We start from the raw sequence: 24,952 nt of genomic DNA, 5'->3' as shown, positions 1-24,952 counted from the left end.
CAGTATTTAAGCTCCGGTCTGCAACTTTGATTCTGCTCTCTGTGTGCATGGTTTGGGAGATCTTCCAAAGACTCTGACAAAGTTTCCACGTAGAGTGCAGCTCTCTGGCCTGATCTCCTTGTCCTTTATCTCTCACCCTTTTCCTTCTGTGACTTCTCTAGACACTGTGCTCCTGGTCCTCAAGAAGACAGTGGCTTTGCTTCTTCTTCCCCTGGCAAGAGTCCAGCTCATCCTCAGTTAAAGCTGCTGAAGTAGGGGGCTCCTGGCATGTGGTCCCTTCTGTACCCTGATTCTCCCTCCAAGTGCATCTATTTTAATTGTTATCCAGCAGCTTCAATGCCCTCCTCGCCCCCACCCCATATTTCTGGGAGAATTGGTATCTGCTAGGCATTAACTTACCACACCTTAACCAGAATCCTAAGCTGAGTTTTAAAGGGAAAGATGCCCCTTATTTTTTGCAGAAATAGTGGGCAGGGTGTCCAAGACAAAGAGATGAGTGTCATGAAGTAGAAACAATGTGGCAAGCTCAGGCTTTGATAAAACAAATACACAAAGAAGTGTTACAAACACATCACCCTGGAGGCTTGAAAATCACTATAGCCTGCTTCCCCAGCAAGAGAAGAATTGAGGCAGTGGGTGCTTCTAATTCTGAATGGAGACCATATCCTGCAGCATAAATACTTCCATGCACAGCCCTTCAGCAAAAATCTCTCAAGAAGAATGGCACAGTTTGGGCCCATTGCTGGAGATGAAGTCCGGGACCTTATTTCTAACATTCAGATACTGTCAACAAAGGGGCATCATTTCCTGTCTCTAAGATTCTTTGCTTGTTTTGTGGCACATACATGAATTTATGCAGAATTGGCAACAAGCTCTCTGTCGATGACTGAAAGTTTTTCTCTTTGGCGCCCCCTTTCCCCAGTCTCCGTCCATTGCCTTGGTCTATGAAAGGAATCCGGGCAGCACTGGAACAGAAGTCCTCTAACGTGAGCCAGGGCCACTGCATTTCAATCCTAGAAAGCCCACGGATGCACCAACACAGAGAGAAAACCAGAAGTGAGAGCCAGTTCCTTCTACCTGACTCATGCTTTTTTGGCCTCAGCTAAAGTGATTTTTAAAATTGATTCTAATGGGTCGCAACTTTTGATAACCATTTATGCTTACTTGAAAAGGTGGAAAAATAAACAAACCTTGATGGCTGTTTTGTTCTATCTCCATCAGTATGTGATGCTGGGAAGAAGTGAAGTCAAAGATACCATGTGCTGGTGTCCTAGACTGAAAAAGAGATCAGTAACCGAGAACCAGTGTCCATCTCTCCCTGCTTCCTGAATGCAGACACAAGGCTTCCAATTGCCTCGAGCTCTGCCACCAAGACTTCCTGGTCATGATGGATTATACCCTCAGATTGTCACCCAAATTTAAACCCTTCATCCTTTAAACTGCTCTTGTCGGGTATTTTTGTCACAACAAAGACAAGTGAGACACTGCCCAGTCTCATCCCACACCCTCTGTGAGGTAATTGATCAACATTTCAGATGGCTCCTATCACCCCCATGACATGTGGAAGACAAAGTGGACAAGCCTGACGCCAGTCCTCAGGGCCGACCTTGTCCAGGGCTGGAGGGAAGGGCCTCCCTGGCTGCCCTCCCTCAGACTTTCTCTCCTCTCCCCAGCCTCTGCTTTCCTGTCCCCTCAATGCTGGGGATGCTAGCAAGGATTTGGGGTTGCAGCTTAACCCTCACTCTCTGGTTAAGCTTTCAACTCCTCCAAAGCTCCCTGGAACAGCTATGTTTTCCCATTGGCGTATTCACTGTACATGGACCTGAGTTACATAAGGACATTTTCATAGGTGTACAATGTGCACGGACTTCTCTCTCCCACATATAACCCTACCATCCCTGTGCTAGCTGGTTTTATGTCAGCTTGACCCAAGTTACAGTCATTTGGGAAGAGAGAGCCTCAACTGAGAAAATGCTTCTACCACATTGGCCTGTAGAGCATTTTCTTGGCTGATGATGTGGGAGGACTCAGCTTACTGTGGGCAATGCCATCCCTGGGCAGGTGGCCCTTGATAGTATGAGAGCAGGCTGGACCAGCCATGAAGAGCAACCCAGGAAGCAGCATCCTCCATGGCCTCTGCATCAGCTCCAGGTTCCTGCCCTGAGTCCTTGCCCTGACTTCCCTGGATGGTGGACTTTTAAGCTATAAGATGGAATAACCCTTTCCTCCCTGGCTGCTTCTGGCCACAGGGAATTATCTTGGATACCCTAAGACAGTCCCCCTTTCTCCTCTGTCCCTTGGTCTCCTTTGTTCTTCTACACAGTTTCACTTCTGTTTTCATGTCACAAACACATACCTGATTGTGTGTACCCATTTAAAATCTAGGAACTGCAAATAAAAGGAAATGTGGAGAGCTGACTCCAACATGACCCCTGGTGGTGTCCCAGACCCCAAGCAACCACATAGTGGTAACAGGAGCAACAGGCAAAAACACCAACCTTGGCTGCTACAGGGTCATGAATCCAGGCATTTCCTGCAGCCTCAGCTCCTGCCCAGATATCACTATGATCCTGGGTGATAGTGCAGGCCACCCCAATCTGTATGGCCCTGGAGGCAGTCTGGCCCTCAGACGCCAACATGGCCTCAGGTGTCAGCCCAGACCCCAGACATCTGCACACCCTTGGTTGACAACAGGAGTCATGGAGTAGAGCCATAAACCCAGACATGGCCCTCAGCCAAGCTTGGGCCCGGAACACACAACGGCTCTGACTGATAGCTTAGGCCACCCAGATTGTCATGCAAGAACAATAAGTGCCCTTAGGTCTGAGCCACCTCTCCAGCCCCTGATGAGTCATTGTGTTAGCCTCATATAGCCGCAGAGCAGCAGTTCTCAACCTTCCTAATACTTCAGCCCTTTAATACAGTTCCTCATGGCCTAGAGTGGACCCGCCCTGCCAGAAAGGACCACCCTGAGTCTGGCCATACCTCAGTCTTGGCCCCCCACTGCTCCCCGCCCTCTGCTTGAGGTGAGTGTGGGATCCTCTCAGGACCCCAACTCCCTACATCCCCCTCGTTGGATATTCCTGGGCCTGCCCCTTGCCTAGAGTGTCTCAGACCCACCGACGCCCATCGTGAGACCCATCAGAGTATTGGACCTGTTTGAACCCACCAGAAGAGAACCTTAGACCAGTACCCACAAGAAGAGGAAGAGACCCCAAGAACCCTCCCTGGAAGAAGGGATGGAAAGACAACAATATAAAAACACAGTCAATAACAGAAAAACCAATATGACCCCACCAGGGTCTAGGGACTCTACACCAGCAAGATCTGAACATCCCAACACAGATAAAACAGAAGAGAATAACCTTCAAAACAACCTCATGAAAGTGATAGAGACCCTCAAAGAAGATATGAGAAAATCCCTTAAAGAAATAAAAGAAAAAAGCAAAGCAAAAAATGGGAGAAATCAACATATCTTAACAAGGAAAGCCAAGAAAAAACAATCAAACAGATGAGGGGAACAATTCAAACAGTTCAAGACCTGAAAACTGAAATAGAGACAAAAAAACACAAACTGAGGGAATGCTAGAAATAGAAAAGCTGAGTAAACTATCAGGAACTACAGATGCAAGCATAACCAACAGAATACAAGAGATGGAAGACAGAATCTCAGGCACTGAAGACAAGCTAGAGGAAATAGATTCATCTACCAAAGAAAATCTTAAATCCAACAAATCCCTAGCACAAAATATCCAGGAAATATGGGACACTGTGAAAAGACCAAACCTAAGAATAATAGGTTTAGAAGAAGGTGAAGAAACCCACCTCAAAGGTGCAGAAAACATAGTCAGCAAAATCATAGAAGAAAACTTTCTCAACCTGAAGAAGGACATGCCAATGGAAATACAAGAAGCTTACAGAACACCAAATAGAGTAAACAAAAAAAAAAAGGCCAGGGCCAGATGGTTTCAGTGCAGAATTCCACTAGAAATTCAAAAACAGCTAATACCAACACTCTTCAAATTGTTCCACACAATAGAAGCAAAAGGGTCATTGCCAAACTCTTTTTATGAGGCTACAGTTACCTTGTTACCCAAACCACACAAAGATACAACTAAGATAGAGAACTACAGACCAATATCCCTCATGAACATTGATGCAAAAATACTCAATAAAATATAGGCAAATGGAATTCAAGAACACATCAGAAAAATCATCCATTGTAATCAAGTAGGCTTCATCCCAGGGATGCATGGGTGGTTCAACATATACATCAATGTAATCCACTACATAAACAATCTGAAAAAGAAAAACCACATGATCATCTCACTAGATGATGAAAAAGCCTTTGACAAAATCCAACACCCCTTCATGATAAAGGTCTTGGAGAGATCAGGGATAACTAGAATATACCTAAACATAATAAAAGCAATATACAACAAACCAACAGCCAACATCAAACTAAATAGAGAAGATCTCAAGGTGATTCCTCTAAAATCAGGAACAAGACAAGGCTGTCCACTCTTTCCATATCTCTTTGATATTGTTCTAGCTAGAGCAATAAGACAACAAAAGGAGATCAAGGGGATAGAAATTGAAAAGGAAGAAGTCAAACTTTCACTATTTGCAGATGATATGATAGTCTACATAAGTGACCTGAAGAATTCTACCAGGGAACTCCTACAGCTGATAATAAACACCTTAAGCAAAGTGGCAGGATACAAGGTTAATTCAAAAGAATCAGTAACCCTACTATATATAGACAATAAATGTGCTGAGAAAGAAATCAGAGAAACATCACCCTTTATAATAGCCACAAACAACATAAAATATCTCAGGATAACACTAACCAAACAGGTGAAAGACAATAACTTTGAGTCATTAGATAAAGAAATTAAAGAAGATACCTGAAAATGGAAAGATCTCCCATGCTCTTGGATAGGTAGGATCAACATAGTAAAGATGGCAATCTTACCAAAAGCAATCTACAGATTCAATGCAATCCCCATCAAAATCCCAGCACAATTCTCCACAGACCTTGAAAGGGCAATTCTCAACTTTATATGGAAAAATAAAAGACCCAGGATAGCCAAAACAATTCTGTACAATAAAGGAACTTCTGGAGGCATCACATCCCTGACTTCAAGCTCTACTGTAGAGCTATAGTAATGAAAACAGCTTGGTACTGGCACAAAAATAGACAGGTAGACCAATGGACTCTAATTGAAGGCCCTTATATTAAACCACACACCTATGAACACATGATCTTTGACAAAGAAGCTAAAACCATACAATAGAAAAAAGAAAGAATCTTCAACAAATGGTACTGGCATAACTGGATGCTGGCATGTAGAAGACTGCAGATAGATCCATATCTACCACCCTGCACAAAAATTAAGTCCAAATGGATCAAAGACTTCAACATAAATCCAGCCACACTGAACCTCTTAGAAGAGAAAGTGGGAAGTACCCTTGAGCAAATTACAGGAGACAGCTTCCTAAACATAACACCAGTAGCACAAACACTGAGATTGACAATTAATAAATCAGACCTCCTGAAACTGAGAAGCTTCTGTAAGGCAAAGTACACAGTCAACATGACAAAACGGCAGCCCACAAAATTGGAAACAATATTCACCAACCCCACATCTGACAGAGGGCTGATCTCCAAAACTTACAAAGAACTGAAGAAGCTAGTCAACAAAACACCAAAGGATCCAATTTAAAAATGGGGTACAGAACTAAACAGGGAATTTTAAATAGAGAAGTCTAAAATGACTGATTAACACTTAAGAAAGTGCTCAACATCCTTATCCATCAGGGATATGCAAATTAAAACAACTCTGAGATACCATCTTATTCCTGTCAGAATGGCTAAAATCAAAAACACCAATGATAGTTTATGCTGAAGAGGATGTGGAGAAAGGGGAATACTCCTCCACTGCTGGTGGGAGTGCCAACTTGTACAGCCACTTTGGAAATCAGTATGGAGATTCCTCAGGAAAATGGGAATCAGTCTACCACAAGATCTAGCAATTCTACTCTTAGGCATATACCCAAAAGATGCCCATTCATACAACAAGGACATCTGTTCCACTACGTTCATAGCAGCATTATTTGTAATAGCCAGACCCTGGAAGCAACCCAGATGCCCCTCAACTGAAGAGTGGATAGAGAAAATGTGGTACATTTACACAATGGAGTACTACTCAGAGGGAAAAAAAAACAACGGAATATTGAAATTCGCAGGCAAATGAATGGTACTAGAAGAAACCATCCTGAGTGAGGCAACCCAGTCACAAAAAGACAAACATAGTATGTACTCACTTATATATGGATTTTAGACATGGAGCAGGGGATTCCCAGCCTACAACCCCACCGCCAGAGAGTCTGGGAAACAGGGAGGACCCTAAGATATGCATAGTGCCCTGGAGAAGGGGAATGGGATAGGATCTCCTGAGCAGATTGGGAGCATGGGGGGAGGGGAGAGGGAAAAGAGAGAAAGAGGGGGGGAGAAAAGGACATGGGGGAGCAGGAAGGTTGAGTCAGGGAAGAATAGAGGAGAGCTGGGTGAGAGATACCATAATAGAGGGAGCCATTATAGATTTGAGGAGAGATCTGGCACTAGTGAGATTTCCAGAGATCTACAAGGATGACACCAACTGGCAATCTAAGCAATAGTGGAGAGACTACCTTAAATGCCCTTCCCCGATAATGAGATTGATGACTACCTTGTATGCCATCCTAGAGCCTTCATCACTGGTTGCTGAAAGCAAAGGCAGACACCCACAGCTAAACACTGAACTGAACTCCTGGAACCCAGTTGCAGAGAAGGAGGAGTGATGAGCAAAAGGATCAAGACTGGGCTGGTGAAACCCCCAGAGACAACTGACCTGAACAAGAGGTAGCTCATGGAAACCAGACTGGTGGCTGAGAGACCAGTATGGAACTGATCCAGACCCCCTGAATGTGGGTGTCAGTGAGAAGGCCTCAGCAATCTATGGGGCCTCAGGTAGTAGATCAGTATTTATCCCTGGTGTACAAATGGACTTGAGGAGCCCATTCCACATGAAGAGATGCTCTCTCAGACTGGACACATGGGGGGAGGGCCTAGACCCTGCCCTGGATGATCTGGCAGACTTTGGAGAGCCCCATAGAGGGTCTCACCTTCCCTGTGGAGGAGAGAGGGAATGGGGTGGGGGACTAGGGGGGGTTAGGTAGGGGGTGGGGGAGGAGGTGAGGGAGAGGAAGCTGGGATTGACATATGAAGCAAGCTTGTTTCTAATTTAAATTAAACAAAAATAGTTCCTCATGTTGTACAGACCCCCAACCATCAAATTACTTTGTTGCTCCTTTATAACCATAATTTTGCTACTGTTATGAGTTGTAATGTAAATATCTGATATGTAGGACATCTGATATTCGACCCCTTTGTGGGGGTCGTGACCCACAGATTGAAAGCCTCTGCTTTTGGGACTAAAATGACTCCTAGAACTGTGAGTCTGTAGGACTCAGATTCTCTGCTTGTCATTGCAAAAAGGCTGTCTGTTTCCTTCCAGCAAGCGAGCCCCACTGAATGCTGTGGGGGTAGTCCGACGGGGCACCACTATAGTATTGTGCAGTGCCTTGAGTTCAATACAGGCCAAGCAGCTCAACTCTGAAAGATCTGTTCGTTAGGTTCTTGTAATCACTCCCTGTTTTCTCAGAGACAGGAAAGGAGGCTTTGTAGGTAGAGAGAATGTATTCTTCCCAACTGTCAGCTGAACCAGGGAGAATGTGATATAAATGTTGCCTCTGGAAGCTGGAGTGCATGGAGCATGTGGTCAGTGCCTGTACATCTGGAAGGGTTTTTACTTTTAATGACCCATAACTGAAATACAGAAAGGCTTCGACAAGGCTTTGTTTTAGGGTGGATTTCACCAAATGCACAGGTGCCACAGACAAGTATTTGATGACAGTATCTGGAGGTACCGCCTCAACTGGGCTGTGGACCTCCCTGGTGCCTGCTCCCACTCTCGGCCGAGGTCCTGTGGGGCATGCTCCTCTTTCATCATTCTTGAACACTAAGAGGGAAAAAGCCCAGGCTTAGCTCACCAGCCTGCTGAACCCAATTGTTCTTCCTGGCAGCCTTAGCTCAGGTTCCTGCTCTTTCCAAAAGGCAATGAGGCCAAACATAATAGATTGCTGGGAGGCTAAAAAGATAAAAACCCGTCAACGTTTCACAGAAGTAAATGGCAGGAATGTCAGCCAGCACCATAATTATGCTGCTCAGCAGTTTATGGAATCTTTAAATGGTGGAGTTAACCCGTTGGATTGCTGCAGTTCTCTGCCCTCCTTGCCTGTGGATGGGGCACAGGTCTGTCTTCTTCTATCCTCCCATCTGGAGGTTCTGCCTGGAGCGCCCTCAGGTCAGCTGATAGGCCAGCAACTATGCCAACATCATGTCTTTCCCTAGTGGTCCATGTCTGTCTCACTGACTGCCAGAGGCCCCTGCGATGTGGCAAGCAGGGCACGGTACTGAGGCGTGTGCTGGGCTGGGGAGGGAGGCGCCAGGCCAGCAGCCGTTATCAGCAATTGCTGTGTGTTGATCCTCTGCTCTGAGCAATGGCTTTGCTCTCACGCTAGAACCTCCCCCCACCCGGGGCCCTTCTCCTGTCCAGCCTTGTGGCTGTGCCCAGCTTTTCTACATCCTGAATTGTCACACCTTTGAGACCACCTGTCCAGCTTTCCTGGGCTGGAGGGTATTCTGAGATCTCATTTTACTTCCTTTTCTTCCTGGCCTGGTGCTGATGCCCCATCTTGGGTCCTTGTGCTACCTGTGTGATGAATACTCACCTCTCAGCTTCCTCCTCCCCATTACTCTCTTCCCTGATCCCCCCCAGCACCCCAGGGAACTCCACCCTTAAAGACAGACAGGAAAGGCTCTCCTGGTACCAGAAACGGGTACGCTTCCTGGCTTTCACTCACCTCTGTGTAGCCTGGCCATGTTCTCTTGCCATGCACTCCAAACCATTACATCCTCACAATAATTGTGATGATTGCCATCTGACAGACAAAGAGAATATAGGGGTCGAGGTCAGTGTGTTAGTTCATTTCTCGACACTACAACAAAATACCCAGGCTGGCTATTTTCTAGAAAGAAAGAAAGAGAGAGAGAGAGAGAGAGAGAGAGAGAGAGAGAGAGAGAGAGAGAGAGAGAGGGAGGGGGAGGGAGAGAGGGAGGGAGGGAGGGAGGGAGGGAGGGAGGGAGGGAGGGAGGGAGGGAGGGAGGGAGGGAGGGAGGGAGGGAGGGAGGGAGGGAGGAAGGAAGAGGGGAAATTTACTTTACTTTCGCTCATAGTTTTAGAGGTATAAAATCTAACCGTCTCATCCAATAAATAGCTTTCTTGCTGACAGAGTCCAGGTCACTGCAAGACATTGCATAAGAGTAAGTTGTGTGTGGCCACTCTCTCTGCTTACAAAGCCACCAGGATCCATTCATGGGGACTCTACCCTACTGATTCATCTAACCTAGTCACTTTCTGAAGATTCCACCCCCAAAACAGCAGCTAGGGAGACGCACTCACCTGCTTCACTAGCACATTGTTAGCTTGAGGCTCTGGGCACTGAATGCCTCCATGAGCTTGGAAGGCAGCTGCGATGACACCACAGCAGTCTGCCACCAGCTTGGGGCACAAGATCAGACAACTTCAGGAACTGGGGTTAGAATCTAAATGTGTGTAGCTCCCAGCGTGTGCACACGCACTTGATTGCACCCCGCCTTGTGGCTGAGAGGAATCTAGGGCAACCGTGAACGCTGCTGAGAGTCGAGAAGCCTGCCCAGCAGCAGCTGCAGTCCCCATGTGGCATGCTCTCATCCATGAGCCGTGTGCGCCACACAGGAACTGCAGGTTGCATTTAATTATCCCATCTTTGTTTGGTTATAAAATGCACCTGCTCTCCAACAGGCAAGCATGTTAAATGTTTCGCCAACGTCGATGTACTTATGTTCTTAAAGCCACAGAGCATCCTCAGAAGGTGACGTTGAAAATGCAGTTCCGTGGGGGGGGGGCACAAAAAAAAAAAGAAAATGCAGTTCCGCAGAACGAATCGAACTTTGTCGGGCAGTCACTGTCCACATGGCACAGCATGGCGAGCTCTCAGGGCTGTGTGAAAGCGCTGCCTCACTGAGTGGGCACCCTGGCAAGTGAGTCCTCAAGGACAGTGGATTATTTACTACCCTATGAACCACTTGGCCCAATGCTATGCACAAAGGCTGTGCTCAGACTGGACCTTTAGAGGGACCCTTACACATATTCCCCCAAAAAGCATCGTAACTGTGTTCCAGGTTTGTTTTCCCAGTAAAGGTTCAGTTACCAGATGATATGGAAAGTCCAGAGGGTACAGGAATGGTTGTTGGACTCTGTGAGCCTGCTGGTGTCACAAAACAGTCCAGCAACTGCATGGAGGCTGACCGTGTTCACTTTACTGACATGGAGACTGAGTTCAGGGGAGTCTGCCTTCCTTTCCCAGGCCTCGCCTAACGCAGCAACTACTTTTCTTCTCCTTACATAATCTTTTGTGCTTTCTGGACACTGCTCTCTTCTTTAAAAATAAAAATAAATCAGCAAATACTCGTGATAAAAAGTGACAGTTTCTGCCTTTCTGCTGGAAACTGGATGCTTGCTGTCAAAATGGGCAAGTTCGTGAAACCCGGGAGAGTGGTGCTGTTCCTGGCTAGACGCTACTCCAGATGCAAAGCCATCATCACCCTTACAGCCGTACCCTGGTGGCTGGAATTGACTGCTACCCCCTGAAAAGTGACAGCCGCCCTGAGCAAGGAAAGTCGTCAAGAGATCAAAGGCCAAGTCCTTTGTGAAAGTTTATAACTACAATCACCTCACACCCACAAGGTACTCTATAGACATCCCCTTGGACAAAACTGTTGTCAACAAGGATGTCTTTAGAGACCCAGCCCCGAAATGCAAGGCAGGACGGGAAACCAAGGTCAAGTTTAAGGAATGATACAATACAGAGAAGAAGAAATGGTTTTTCCAGAAGCTTCACTTTTAGGTATTTAGTTTCTATCATTAAAAGTTTTTTTAAGTGACAGTTTCCTTAATGACTTTTCACTCACATACACCAGGAACTTTAACCCCATTACCCCATTACCTCTCCTGCCCCCTTCCTGCACCAAGCCTCCTTGCTTTTGTCAAATGTCCCCTTTGCTTTCATCATACACACATATAGGCATACTCATAAGTGTGTATGTGAAATCTAGGGTCCACAGAGAAAACAAGTGACATTTGCCTTTCTAGATCTGGCTTATTTCATCTACTACTGTTCTACAACTCTGCCCGTTGTCCTGCAGATAATGTTTCCTTCTCCTCTGCAGCTGAGTGAGACGCCTGTGTGTGTCCCTACCATGTTGTTCTATCTGCTAATCTGATGATGGACACCTGAACTGATGCCGTTTCTTGGCTACTGTGGACATGGTCACACTTAACTCAGACATGCAGGGATTTGCTGGTAGGTCCATGGCTCACCCTGCAACTTTCTTTTCTGACTCGGTGTATGTGTGTTTGGCCAGGTCTCCCTGCTGCTGACAGTAGCTCAGGCTGATGGGTGCTGTTCTTATTAGTCCCTAGAAAGGTCAATCAAGTGCAGCATTTTTCCTGCAGAAAACAACGTTTTGGGGAAGCAACACCCTGGAAAGAATTGCACAGCATCCTGAGGGTGGGCAGACTGCCAGTGAGTCTCCTTGAATATGGTTGTGAGAAGGAGATACAGAGAACCTTTAAGTCTGTGATAAAGCACATAGGAAAATGCAAAACCTCAGGTTGCATCCCTGGGACCACAGCTGCAACCTGGGGATTACATTATTCTGGGGGTGGAAATGGCTTGGGGCGGGGTGGGATTGGCTGGAGGTTCACAAAGTGGGTAGCTAAAGAGCTACTGGACAAGAAAAAAGACAGTGTCCTGTGGGTTGGAAACCAGAGGCTGTGCTGTCCCCTAGCCCTAGATGTGCCCTCTGGAAGCTGGGCAGAGAAAGAGGCTCCTTTTACATTTCCTCCGGAATTTGTGTATCTGTCTGTTGAATGACTCCTGAAGCCAGACACACTCCTAGGTGCTGGAGACAGAACAAACAGGGACAAAGACCAAGTCGGTGTTGTGCTTGGAGAAGCAGCTCAGCAGATTGAAATAATCACCACACAAAAGGTAAAGGAATGAAGAAGAATGAAATTGGCAGTCTGAGAAGGGATGCTGGGGCCTCTTCACACAGGTAGGACAGTCCGGGTGCTCTGCAGGATGGGGTGACCAGCACTCAAGCGGCATGGGGAGTGAAGCTCAGGAACAGCCAAGCAATGGAGTCCGTGAGGGAGGCGCCTCCAGAGAGGTTGGGGTGGGGTTTGCCCAGGGACCATGAAGAGGGTTAGGAGGGGAAAACCAGTGGGTTGCTGAGCTCCCAACAGGCACCAGCAACTTCCCCACAGTGTGTAAACGACTTGTCCTTGCTTCTTTCTGAGCACTTCCATCCAAGAAGGGCGTGAACACTTTCACTGTAAACAATTAAAGCTGAACAAGGTAGCCGGGCGATGGTGGCGCACGCCTTTAATCCCAGCACTCAGGAGGCAGAGGCAGGCGGATCTCTGTGAGTTCGAGGCCAGGCTGGACCGATAGCCTCTGAAACAATACAGAGAACCCCTGTCTCGTAAATACCAAAAAAAAAAAAAAAAAAAAAAGCTGAGCAAGGTAAAAAAAAAAATCCCTTTCCACGTTCTCCCAGACCCAGTTTGCTTCCCCAGGCATCCCCGAGGAACACTCTCCTATGCAAATACACTCAGCCCCAAATGTACAGATGTCCCTGACTTGAAATGATTCCACTTAGGATTTGGGACCCTTTTGATGAGGGGAAAGTGATACACACCAGATATAAAGTATACTTCAAATCTGAGTTAGGTCTCTCCCAGGTTAGTGATGTTCTGTAAGATCTTATGTGATGCCGGACATGGGCAGTGAGCCGCAGGGAGGCTGTGAAGAGAAAATCACTCCTCACTGCACCCAGCCAGCCTTCTGTCTCTCACACTCTCTGAACAATGTACAACAAGCTACGTGTGACGCACAGCACTCTATTGCAAAGCATGTTCTTCATTATGAGATTCTGCCCACTGTTGGCTAATGATCACACTTAAAAAGCACTGGCTAAGCCATGGTGTCTTCCAGGTTAGTGTGGTAAATGTGGTCCAACTTACGGGTTTACCAAAACATGGTCCCACTGAAAATCAAGGAGCAAGCCTACAGTATCTTAAGTCAGAAATGGAATTAAACCTGTGTCTTTGCTGCACAGTTGACCCCTTTTCACATTACTGTATTGTGAGGAATCATTTCTGTCAATTATTATATAACTGACATTTATTTATGATAAATTCCATAAAACTGTTAGTGTTATGCTTCTTGAAACATTAAACTCTCAGATTCACTTGTTTCCATAATATTTTATTATTATAACATAATATATTATTATGTTTCTGAGTCAATGAACACTATATCGGAGATTTTGGAATACTATGTTCGCTTTGTAAGGCCTGGTAATTTTCCTTTCTGAGGGATTGGAGACATGACTAGACCCAAGTCTAGTTCCCAGCACCCAAATGGCAGCTCACAGCCCTCTGTAACTACTCCAGCTACAGGAGATATGGTACCCTCATCTGACTTCTGTGGGCATCAGGTACACACATGGTACACAGACACATACAAGCAAAACACTCAGACACACAAAATAAAATAATAAATCTAAAAAAATTAAGTAATAATTTTCTTCACCTAAGTATTGAACAATTCTTATTAGGCTTGTTTATAGATTCTTTACATATGTCTTTGTTTTAATTGATTTACATTCTATAATTGTTTATTATATCCTAAAGGAAATGTTAAATTTTCAAATGCTGCATATTTATGCAGCTCTCATTTACTGATAGTTCTGTTCTCTAGTTTTGTTATTTTGCTTTCTAGAGAGATAATAATATGGCTACAAATACCGACAGTTTTCTTTGTTTGAATTTTTACTTTTTCCATTCGCGTGTTTTTGGGTTTTTGCTTTGTTAGTTTATTTTTTGTTTTGACTTGGGGTTGTGCTTTTGGTTTTTGGTTGGTTGGTTGGTTGGTATTCTTTGCCTTCTTGCATTTGCTGGGTCGTGGAGGAGTAGCTGCTGAGCAGAAAGTACACTGCATCTCTCAGAACAACTGGTGTTTGGGCAGCATCGACCACTAGGATGTGGCTTTGTTTTAAGACAAGATGAGTATTCCTTTCTCTAGGTTTCCTTTAGCCATGTATTGAAGTAATCACACATCATTTTCTTTTCTAATCTATTAAACTGGTGGTTATATGAATAACTTTTTCTAGTTTGAAGGCAAAATAAATTCACCTTATTTGTGTTTAACACACACGTAGTCCAGAGGGCTTCTCCCTGTGAAATTTTGCATGATCATGCCATAAGCCTCCTGATTTCATACTCTTTGTCAAGGGCTAGGCCTCTCTAACTAGGAATTCTGACCTTCCTAAATCCGTTTGGGTTTTTCTATCCCTTTCTGAATCTTGGGCACATGTTAACTCTTGAAGCCCAATAATGAAGCAAATTTAGCATCCACAGTCAGTGGCAGAGACCAGCGCGTTAGTAGACAGTTCTGGGGCACAGAGGTGGAGAATAGCTGTGCAGAGTCAAGCAGCGTGTTCAGCAGGGAGCTCTGTAGCTCACAGGAAGGGCCTGCGCAATGCAGAGGACTCAGCTTAAACAAAGGGAGGCTGGGAGGAACACGTAGTGTTTGGTCAGCCAGATGAAGCCCAGTTTAGCTGCACTAATGATACTAGGGGATCACGCTCGAAGGCCAACCTCAAACCCACTTTGAGCAGACACAGCATACGTCTAAACAAAGTGGGACATTGTAGCCAGATTGCTTGAAAGACTTGACCTTGGTGAAAGGAGCCTAGGGAATGAGGAACCAAGGCAGAGGAGGATTAATATGCGACAACCATTCTAGAGACACCTGGGTGGTTTGATTGTAGCCCTCAAAAGTTCATTTGTTAGAAACTTAATCTTCAAACTTGTCTATTGATGATATTTTGCTTGTTTTGTTTTTAGGACAAGATTGCTCTATGTAGCTCTGGTTGTCCTGGAGCTTGTTCTGTAGACCAGGCTGGCCTCAAACTTAGAGATCACCTGCCTCTGCCTCCCGAGTGCTGGGATTAAAGATGTGCACCACACCAGCCTAATGATGATGTTTTTGAGGTGCTGCTTCAGGGAGATAATCAGATGAGATGAACTCACCTGGGTTCACCTGTGGACACCAGTGCCTTTGTAGGAAAGTAAAAAGACCCTGGCTAGCACTTACTCTGTCTCCCTCTGTCAGGAAGTAGCACAGAGGCCACACCAGAAACTAGTGGAGGCTGTTGGACTCTTTGGGCTCCAGGGCTTGAGACAAATGAATCTCCATTCTTTATAAATAAATACCTAGTCTGTGTCATTTGGCTATAGCAATGGGAAACGGGATAAGACACCTAGACTTTCTCCAGCCTTACACCAGTACTGCAAACCGACAGGACAGCCGAGAAGGCCTCCAGCATCCTCCAGCTCCCTCACAGGCACTGGGGTCCTAATGCAGCTGCTTACCCAAGGTCTGCTGTTTCCCAGCAATGTGCTGGCATGCATAGCCTGAGGATGGCGTTCTGTCGGGAAGAAGCTGCAGAGCTCTCCCAGCCTCTCTCTGCCGTGGTCATTTCACCACCCCAAATCCAGCTTTCTCACCCATAAAATAAGTGGGCGGGAGAATTAGCAAAATGAAGCAGGCAAAGTCCTTTTCTTCACTGGGCCATGTCTGTTGAGACACTAGTAGCTAGCCAATTCTTTGGCTGGGCAGCGAGGTACATCTTATTAGCTTTGTTTTGCCGCTCCTTCCCTCCCCCCTCCAAGAGAACAGCCTTGGTCAAACATAAGGAAATGGTTTGTGTGTGTTCTACTTCAGGGGAAAGTAAAACAACAACAAAAATCTGCCATGGAAGGGCTTTTGCCAGGCAGACTGCCATCCCCAAGTGCCTGCAGCAGCCTGCGTACATGACATGGTGGCTTTGTCACCTCCCCCTCACAGCCTAATGACATTCTCAAAGGTGGCAAAGGAGAGCTTTGGGTTGCCATGGAAACACCGTGCCAGAAAGAATCAAGAGAATTCTAGCTCTTAAAGGCTGTGGATTTATTCCCCTGCTGCTTAGGGAGCAGAATTTGCAAGGAACAGGGGTGGGGGTGGGGGACTTAGGTGAGAAACACAGGGGTTTCTGGGATGCTGGGCAGTGCGTGGATAACAGAGTTGTCCAGGGGTTTCGGGGCCTCTTTGGGACAACTTATGTTCTCCCTCTTCGAGTCACATCTGAACCCAATTTTGAATGAGCAGTGAAAGGAACAAGAAGTAAAGGAAAAAAGTGGCTTTCCTATAGCCACTGGCAGCCCGTGTCCACATCTAGGGTCCCGAGCAGACCCAGTCATGCTGGAGAACTTTCTAGGCATCTGGTGGTTGGCAAAATAGACTTGCCAGTTTGCTTAGCTGAAACTTACTGAAAGGTCTCAAATGAGGCTACAAGATGCATTGATGTGAGGGTAAACTTAACTAATGCCATGGGCAGACAGACAGATAGACAACAGCACGGAGAAGGTACTAAGGACAGTTCAGACCCCAGCACTAGAGACAGACAGTATGGTGGGTGCTTGAAGAGAGAAAACTAGGGCCCACATGGCCCAAAGGCATAGTCTGTTCCTACGCCTTTGAGAGTTCACAGCACTCCTGGGAAGAGGCAGAGGAAGCAGTAAGGACCAAAATGCGTGCCCACCAATACCTTCTTTGATGTAACTCACTTTCCCAGAGGAGAATCTTGTCCCCTGGCAATCTGTTAGCTAGGGGCTCAAGGACAATGTCTCAGTGGAGTGCTGTCAGTGAACAGGGGCAGGCTGCAGTGTGCTGTAGCCGGAGCAGTTGCTGGACTCTAATGCTCCACTCTTAACAATAAGTGGCAGAAGATAAGCAAATAAGAAACCAAAAAAGCCCTTGTGATGGAGGCTGCATGAGGAAATGAGGACTGGTCGCTTCAAATAGAGTAGTCAGACAACCATTAAATCTCAGTGGCTTGTGACTTAGAAACCCAACTCTCTATCCGTTAATCCAGTCAGTGTCAGAGTTGGATGGCTCAGTTCCACACAGACACGCAAAGACTTGGGCTGATGGAAAACATGGCCTCTCCAACACATGCATCCAAACCATCCTTGATAATGATAGTTCTAAGCAGTGTAAGCACTGTGAAAGGCCACAGACCGTGGACCAGGGCTGTGGAGAGTACATGCTACTTTCAGGCACACTGCCTTGGTCAAAAGCAGTTGCTCGGTTTGTAAGTTTGCTTGGGTAGACAGCACTCGGAACTAAGTGGCTAAGACAACAGAAATGCATTGTCTCCCTGCTCTGAGGACTCACGATGAGAACGTTGGCAGGGTTGGTGCCTTCTGAGTCTTGGAGGACCAGGATCGGTCCTGCCCCTCCACAGCTGCCGGTGCTCTGTCAACCCTTTGATGCTCCTTGGACTATTGATATATCAGCCTGATTTCTGCCTGCATCTGTGTGGTTTTGGACATGTGTGACTCTCTCCCTCTGTGTGTTTCTGTTTCTCTTTTCTCCTTACAATAAGGTCACCAATCCAATTGGTTTTGAACCCACACTCCAACTTGACCCCACATTCACTAATTACACCTATGAATACTGCCTTCCCAAAGAGGTCATGTTTTAGGTGATAGGGATTAATATTTTCGGCATATGACATTTGTAGACAAAGTTCAATCCTAACTCATGGTAGCACTCCAAGGCAAAGGAGGCTGGTCCACTGTGCCTGGCAAGCCAGTAATGCATGTGTAAGCAATGTGATACATACAGGGGCTAAAGCAAAAGTGGCCAGGCCTGACCTGCACCAGGCTGGCACTTACCAAGAGCAGAAACTCAGCTCGACGGCCCCTGTTCCAGCCTGAGGCCTGGGTTTGCATAAATGCTGGGTAACAATTGAGCTGGCCTAAAGCTAGAGCTCGCTGAGGGCTGGTGCAAAACTAGAGGCGGGGGAATCATAAGCTTGGTGGTTAGAATGATTCGAGAACAAACTAAGTATGGATGCCCATGTGTGATAACTACCTTGGGATTCTGGCTGGGAATCTACGAAGATCTGTCAACTCCAACCAAAGAAAATGGCCCAGAAGGAAAATCCAGTCGGTGTGGGTTTTCCCTGAGAAGGTGTCCCCTGCCAAATGACAAGGAACTGGGTCATGGGGAAAAGGAAGGGAGACATTTAGCCCTGTTCTGTCTGTCTCTGTGTGTGTGATATTTTGATTGAACAGGAAGTAGTAAGGCGGGGCAGAAAGGGATCTGGCTCTCTGTTCAGAGGAAGGAACAGAGCAGGTAGGGAGGACTGGTGGCTTCTCTGATCTTTCAGACTCTTACCCCAATATCTGACTCCTAAATTCTTATTGATAAAGAATAATGAGTAACACTTTATCTCTGTCTGTCTCTGTCTCTTTGTCTCTCTGACTCTCTGTCTCTCTCTGTCTCTGTGTGCGTTTCTCTGCCTGTCTCTCTCCCTCCCTTCCTCCCTCTGCCCCTCCCTCCCTCCTTCCCTTCCTCCCTCCCTCCCCTTTGTATGTATGGGCTCACCATCCTGCTGGGCCCTAGTTTTCTGCATCTAACAACTCAGCTCCCCACCATCTCCCATTGTTCAAGCATAGAGATCCAAGGAAAGACTTTTCATGCCTCAGAGTCATGAAAACATTGGTGGAAAATGTGTGCATCTGTCATCCTTCCCAGACTGAGAAATCATGCTGGGTATCAGGGAGATGATGGCTGGAAGCTGATGTAAGTCAGACAGACAGCTGCCATGGCCTGAGGGACCCTTCAGTGTCCAACTGGAAGGCCACATTCACCGGGACATATAATGAGAGTAACAACTGCTGTCAGTTTCCCAGGACTTCACGTGAGGCAGGACCAAGCTAGGTGTGCAAAATCTGCCAGGCCGTATGTTGCTCTTAGAGCCTCTGGCCTCCCTGTCACACCAGAGACAAGAAACCTGCATGTCAGAGAGGTGCCGTGACAGGCTCAAGGTTCCCCACCAGGGAGTCAACCCAGATCTGAATGATCTAAATGAACCTCTGGACTTAGAGTCCCTGCTCCTGTCTTCCCAGGGGGCAGGGGACAGTCACACACCTCCTTCAGCCTTGTCTCAGTGAGACTGCCATGACAGAATGACATAGACCAGGTGCCTGTCACAACAATTTTAGTTCTCAAAATTGCAGAGCCTGGGGTGTCTACGAGGTGTGACAATAAGTTGATTCTGGCTTGCGTGTGGCCATCTGCTCTGTGTCCACACATGGTGAAGAAGATAAGGAGACTGTCTGGGCCTCTTGTGTAAAGGCCCTAAGACTGTCAATGAAGGTGCCACATTTATGACCACATCACTTCCCAAAGGTCTTGCTTCCTAACACAGTAGAGCCTAAGAGACGGAACCTGGTATGAGGTCTTTAGGTCACAGGGATGCACCTTCAAAGGGGATCATGGGTCTCTGGCCTGTCCTAACTTTTCTCTTTGCTTCCTGACCATGAACTAAGAAGGTTTATTCTCCCATGTGTCTACTGCCATTCAGAAGCCCACCAGGGGGCTAAATGGTCTGAATGATTTTTTTCCATTTTATATGGGGGGGGGATGAGTGCATGTTTGTGCACCACATGTGTGCAGGTGCCAGTGGAGGGCAGAAGAGGGTGCTGGATCCCCTGGAAGTTACAGACAGCTGTGAGCTGTTGGGCCCCAGCCCCACGGGGTCTCTGTGAGTTGCTGGTCAGCCTACAAGTACAACCTGTTTTCCTGTCCAAATGCTTCTTGTTTTCTAGTCCTGGCTTACTGCCCCGGCCTTGACCCTCTGACATCAACATCTAGCAGGAGGAAAACATGCTCTCTTCCACCTGGGGTTTTTCCACTGTTCCACTGTGCTGTAAGCCTGTATGTAAGGCTGCTCTCTCCTACAAGAGAGAGACCTCTTAGCACTTGCAATAAAGACTCTCTCTCTCTCTCTCTCTCTCTCTCTCTCTCTCTCTCTCTCTCTCTCTCTCTCTCTCTCTCTCTCCTGGCAATAAATGCAGCACATGCATTCTCTTAGTACAAACAGCTGGAAGTCTTGTCTTTCTTTTCCTGATACCTTGGACTTGCTTGTGGCATGGGCGCCACAGTGAGCCACCATGGAGATACTGGAAACGGAACCCATGTCCTTCATGAGAGAAGCCAGTGCTCTTAACCTCTGAACCATCTCTCTAGGCCCTGAGAAATTTCATACAATGTATTTTAATCACAGTCACCCTAATTCCTCCCTCTAATTCCTCAGAAACCCATCTCCAAATCCCTGCCCTCCCCCCAAACTCACATCCACTTTTATTTTGTTTAATTTTATTTTTGTTTTGATTTGATTTGATTTGATTTTGAGACAGGGTTTCTCTGTGTAGTCCTGGCTGTCCTGGGACTCACTCTGTAGACCAGATTGACCTCAAACTCACTGAGATCCGAGGGCCTCTGACTTCCAAGTGCTGCAATTAAAGGCATGCACCACCATAGCCCGTCTATCCTCTTCTCTTAATAACCTATGTAATCAAATTTGTGCTGCCATTGTGCTCCTGGGTGAGGGGCTATCCACCAGTACATGATGAACCTAGCAGGAGCTACACCCTTAAAGAAGACTGGTTCTCCCTCTTCCAGAAGCCATCAACTGTCCATAGATCCTCAGCTAGGAGTGAAGGACAGTGACCCCAAATTTAAGGTGCTTATCTCAGTTAGTTTATTATAATTATGGAAAGCTGACCAATGCAGCCACCAAATAAGACCTATCTAGAAGCCAGGTAGTGGTGGGGCACATCTTTAATCCCAGCACTAGGAAGACAGAGGCAGGAGGATCTCTGAGTTTGAGGCCAGCTTGGTCTACAGAGTGAACTCCAGTATAGCCAGGACTACACAGAGAAACCCTGTCTCAACAAAACAAAAACAAAACACTATCTAGAGTCTAGAAGTGCATTGTGGTGATGGAATAATTATGAGAACAATGAATTAAGCGAGGCATGGTGGTGTATACCTGTTTGGAAGTAGAGGCAAGAAGATCAACACTTCATCTTTGACTACACGGCAAGATAGCGGCCAGTCTGGATCACATGGGAATTTGTTTCAAAACATCCCAAAATGCAACAAACAACTGCAGCCTCCATTCTTGAACCATTTAAGGAACGCCTACTCAGTCTTTGGCCTGGTCCAACGCCTGGAAAGAATGTATAATGACTTCTGTCCCCTTCTGGAACACTTGGGGGTTTGTGTTCTAAGAAAGAGTGACAAGGCAACACTTGTCACCCATATAAAGAAGGAGGAATTGTGGCAGAAGTCACTGAGGACTTCAGTGAATTCATGAATGGTTCAGGGAAGGGTGTCGTACCTGGCCTGCCTAGCGAAAGGGAGATGATTATTCACCCTCTGCCGGCCAACTGTGTTTGATCTGCGTCCCTCTCGCTTTAAACACTGCCCTTATGCCCAAGGGAAAGAGGAGTCCAAACATCAGAGGGGAAAAATTGGAACAGATGCCCACGGTCAGTGTTGGGGGCTTCCGAGCAAGCCTGAGCTACTAGCGTTCATAGTGGGGACTGTGTTCTTCTTGACTGAGGAATCCTGTGCTCAGTGCTGTGGAGTGGCTGCCCCCTCTGCAGCTGCATCCTGATGGCTCTGTAATGGGGCTTGAAGGAGAAAGACAGCCTCAGCAATCTGCTTGGCGGCTGCACGTTTGCTTTCTTTGGTAGCCCTGACTGCAGACTGGCTTGTTGCTCTAGCAATTTCCTACCCCGGGACAGAGGTTGCTCTCAGCAAGTCAGTGATAGGTGCTAGAGTGTGACACTGGACTAGGGCTAAGCCTTTAAGGACAGAAACTCACCTATACAGCATGCCTGGCTTCACACTCATCACAGCCCTCTCTTTGCCATGGCAATAGTAGCTGCTACCAATCTAGACCACTGTGCACCTATTTATTAGCATTGGGAGATGAAGGGCTTGGGTTCAAATCCTGTCTCAGCTACTCTCTACAGGTCAGCCAGCATTGAACAATTCCCTCTCCCTGCAGGTTCAGGTAAAAATCACTTGTAGCATGGGGATTGTCACAAAAGTAGAGTACAGGCTAGCCCAGAACTCAATACGTCTGCCTCAGCCTCCTGGGTGCTGAGATTACAAACATATACCACCATGCCCTGGAACTGGTATCAAACACACAGAAATCCACCTCCCTCTGCCTCCCCAGTGCTAGGACTAAAGATGTGTGACTCGTGCCTGACTCTAATGATTTTTTTCTTTTGCCTTGTTTTTGTTTTTGTTTTGCTTTTTGAGACACGGTTTCTCTGGGTAGCAGTCCTAGCTGTCCTGGAACTCGCTCTGTAGACCAGGCTGTCTTCGAACTCACAGAGATCTGCCTGCCTCTGCCTCTCAAGTGCTGGGAATAAAGGAATGTACACCACCGCCCACCTTATTGATAAGTTTTTAAAATAAGACAAATAATCAAAACTTGGTATACATATCTCACGCTGCAAAGGTTCAAATATATACACAGTGTTCACACAGGACATTCATTGTAGCAACATCTAGTATTATGGTCCTGGAAAACGATGCACTATAAATCCGTAGGGGCTCATGAAACACAACCTGTATTTCTGTAGTGTGTGTTATTACAGCTGTTTAAAGACACATAGTTGTCCTCCATTCTCTGAATCAGGGCTCAGAGTCACATCTGTTGTTTTTTTTTTTTTTACTCAATTTTTAATATAAAACCAAAGCTCTCAAACTGGATTAGAAAAGCATCCACACAATGGTGCTTGATGGCTCTTTCATCCCACCAACACACAGAAGTAGGGCCTTCTTGGTCTCCTGGAGCCTCCCTCTGGTCCAGCAAGGCCCCACTCATGAAGGCTTAAAGAGTGGCAGTCCACCCAGCTAAAGTACCCAGGAACTGGGAACCTGGGGGCCTCAAGGACAGCTGTGGGTGCTGTGGGTGCTGTGGGTGCCCCTTGATGCTATCTTCAGCTCCTCAGCACTGCCAATGAGCAGAGGTCCATTGCCATGGGAACGAGGATGTCCGAGGCCAGCTCTCCTGAGGATGCAGGCAGTGGTGGTCTTCCAGTGCACCGAGCTCCGAGTCCAGCTTCCTGTCTGCCCTCTCAGCCTGCTGCCTTTGCTGTCATCACTTGTCACCTCTCTCATTCTTCCTTTTCCTCTCCCTGCATGCTCACAGACAGCAATGTTGACTCTGATAAGCCATCTCCAGTTTTTTTGGTTTCTTTTTTTTTTTGTAGTTGGGTCCTGGCATTGGAAATTTGAAGGTCAAGATCAAAGCATATCTATTTCATGTTCTGACAACCCGTCCAACGCTTAAGGGACATATCCTAACTATGTGAATATGGCAAGGTGACATCATATCAAAAGGGACACTTGCTACAGAAAAAGGAATTGTGCCACTGTGACTAGTTATTGAGACCCACGATACACGCTGCACACACCTTTTGTCCCCTCTGGGTGACCCTAGCATAGAGGCACCTTCTCCGGCACCTAGCGTCTTTCGTCTTGAGGACACTTGACTTTCCTAATCACTCCTGGTCATTATCTCATGTTGCTTCCCAGCATTCGAATGAAGCTCTCAGCCAAGGACTCACTAATTAAGACAAATTGTGTGGCTGTTTGGATGGTGGGAATGTGCCTCCACATAAGAGCAGCAGAATCCGATAGCTGAAGTCTGCTGCCTGACAGCTAAGCATTTGCCTTCCCAGCTCCCCTGGCTGCTTCTGCCACCCGCCGGAGATGGCTCATGCTGTTCTCACGGAGCACCTGAGAAAGGGTCACTCATAATGAGCAGGGTGCCGTGACAGGACCACGGTTCTGAAGGCTGCAAAGGTTGAAGCTTGCCGGACTAGTGCCTGGTGAGGATGTGTGGTCACATGGCAGAACGAGGGATGGCAACAAAGAGAGAGCAGGCGACAGCCAAACCTGTCTTCTCATCAGGACCTATGTTCCCAAGAAAAGGAGCCCACTGCCTAATTACAGCCTCGACCTACCCATAGAAGCAGCCCAATCACCACTTCAAGACCCCACCTCTTGGCACTGTGACAGTGGTGATTAAATTTCATCAGAAGCTTTGGAGTTAATATTGAAGCTATAGCATAGTTATCTCTCTCTGTAACATGAATAATAAAAGCCCAGAGACAGATTTTGGGGTTCAAGCTGAAGTTCAGAAAAGCAAAGCAGCCAGCCAGTAGCTCTTACCTCTACCTCAGACCAAAAGGGAGATCCTGTCTCTACAAATCCTCAGAGCACAATGCCTCCTCCAAACCTTAGACTGCAATCCTAGACTGCTAGGCTCTCCTCAGCGTAGCTGGAGACTGAATCTCTGAGATTCTGAATTGCCCTGCTCCTATCTTATATACCTCTCTAGAGCTGGGATTAAAAGCCTGGGATCCCAAGTGCTGAGATCTCCTTTGTGTGACCTGTTTCTCTTTTAGACTGATTCACTCTAATGCAGCCCAGGATGGCCTTGAACTCACAGAGATCCATCTGCCTTTGTCTCCTGAGTCCTGGGATTAAAGGTGTGTGCCACCACTGCCCAGATTCGATAGCTAACTAGTGTGGTTGGTGGAATTAAAGGTATCACCATTGCCTGCCTGGCTCTATGGCTGTGGCTAGCTTTGCATTTTGGTCTCCAATGGCTTTATTAAATCATAAACAATATATCACCACAATTCTCCCTTTTTTGTCTAATACAAAAAAGGAGACACAATAACATAAGAAAAACCATAAACAACAAGTATATATAATATAACAGGCAGATAAGTACATCAACAACGTCTAG

General features: G+C 46.6%; 1 pseudogene; it reads left to right on the top strand.

Annotated features, from left to right (window-relative positions):
* The first annotated feature begins 10,673 nt into the window (after positions 1-10,673).
* Positions 10,674-11,052, top strand: LOC121141114 (annotated as a pseudogene).
* The last annotated feature ends 13,900 nt before the right edge of the window (positions 11,053-24,952 follow it).

Source organism: Mesocricetus auratus, unplaced genomic scaffold, assembly GCF_017639785.1.
Source record: "Mesocricetus auratus isolate SY011 unplaced genomic scaffold, BCM_Maur_2.0 Super-Scaffold_100007, whole genome shotgun sequence".
NCBI classification, from domain to species: Eukaryota; Metazoa; Chordata; class Mammalia; order Rodentia; family Cricetidae; genus Mesocricetus; species Mesocricetus auratus.
The sequence above is the reverse complement of the archived record's forward strand: the minus strand, read 5'-3'. Positions and strand labels throughout refer to the sequence as shown.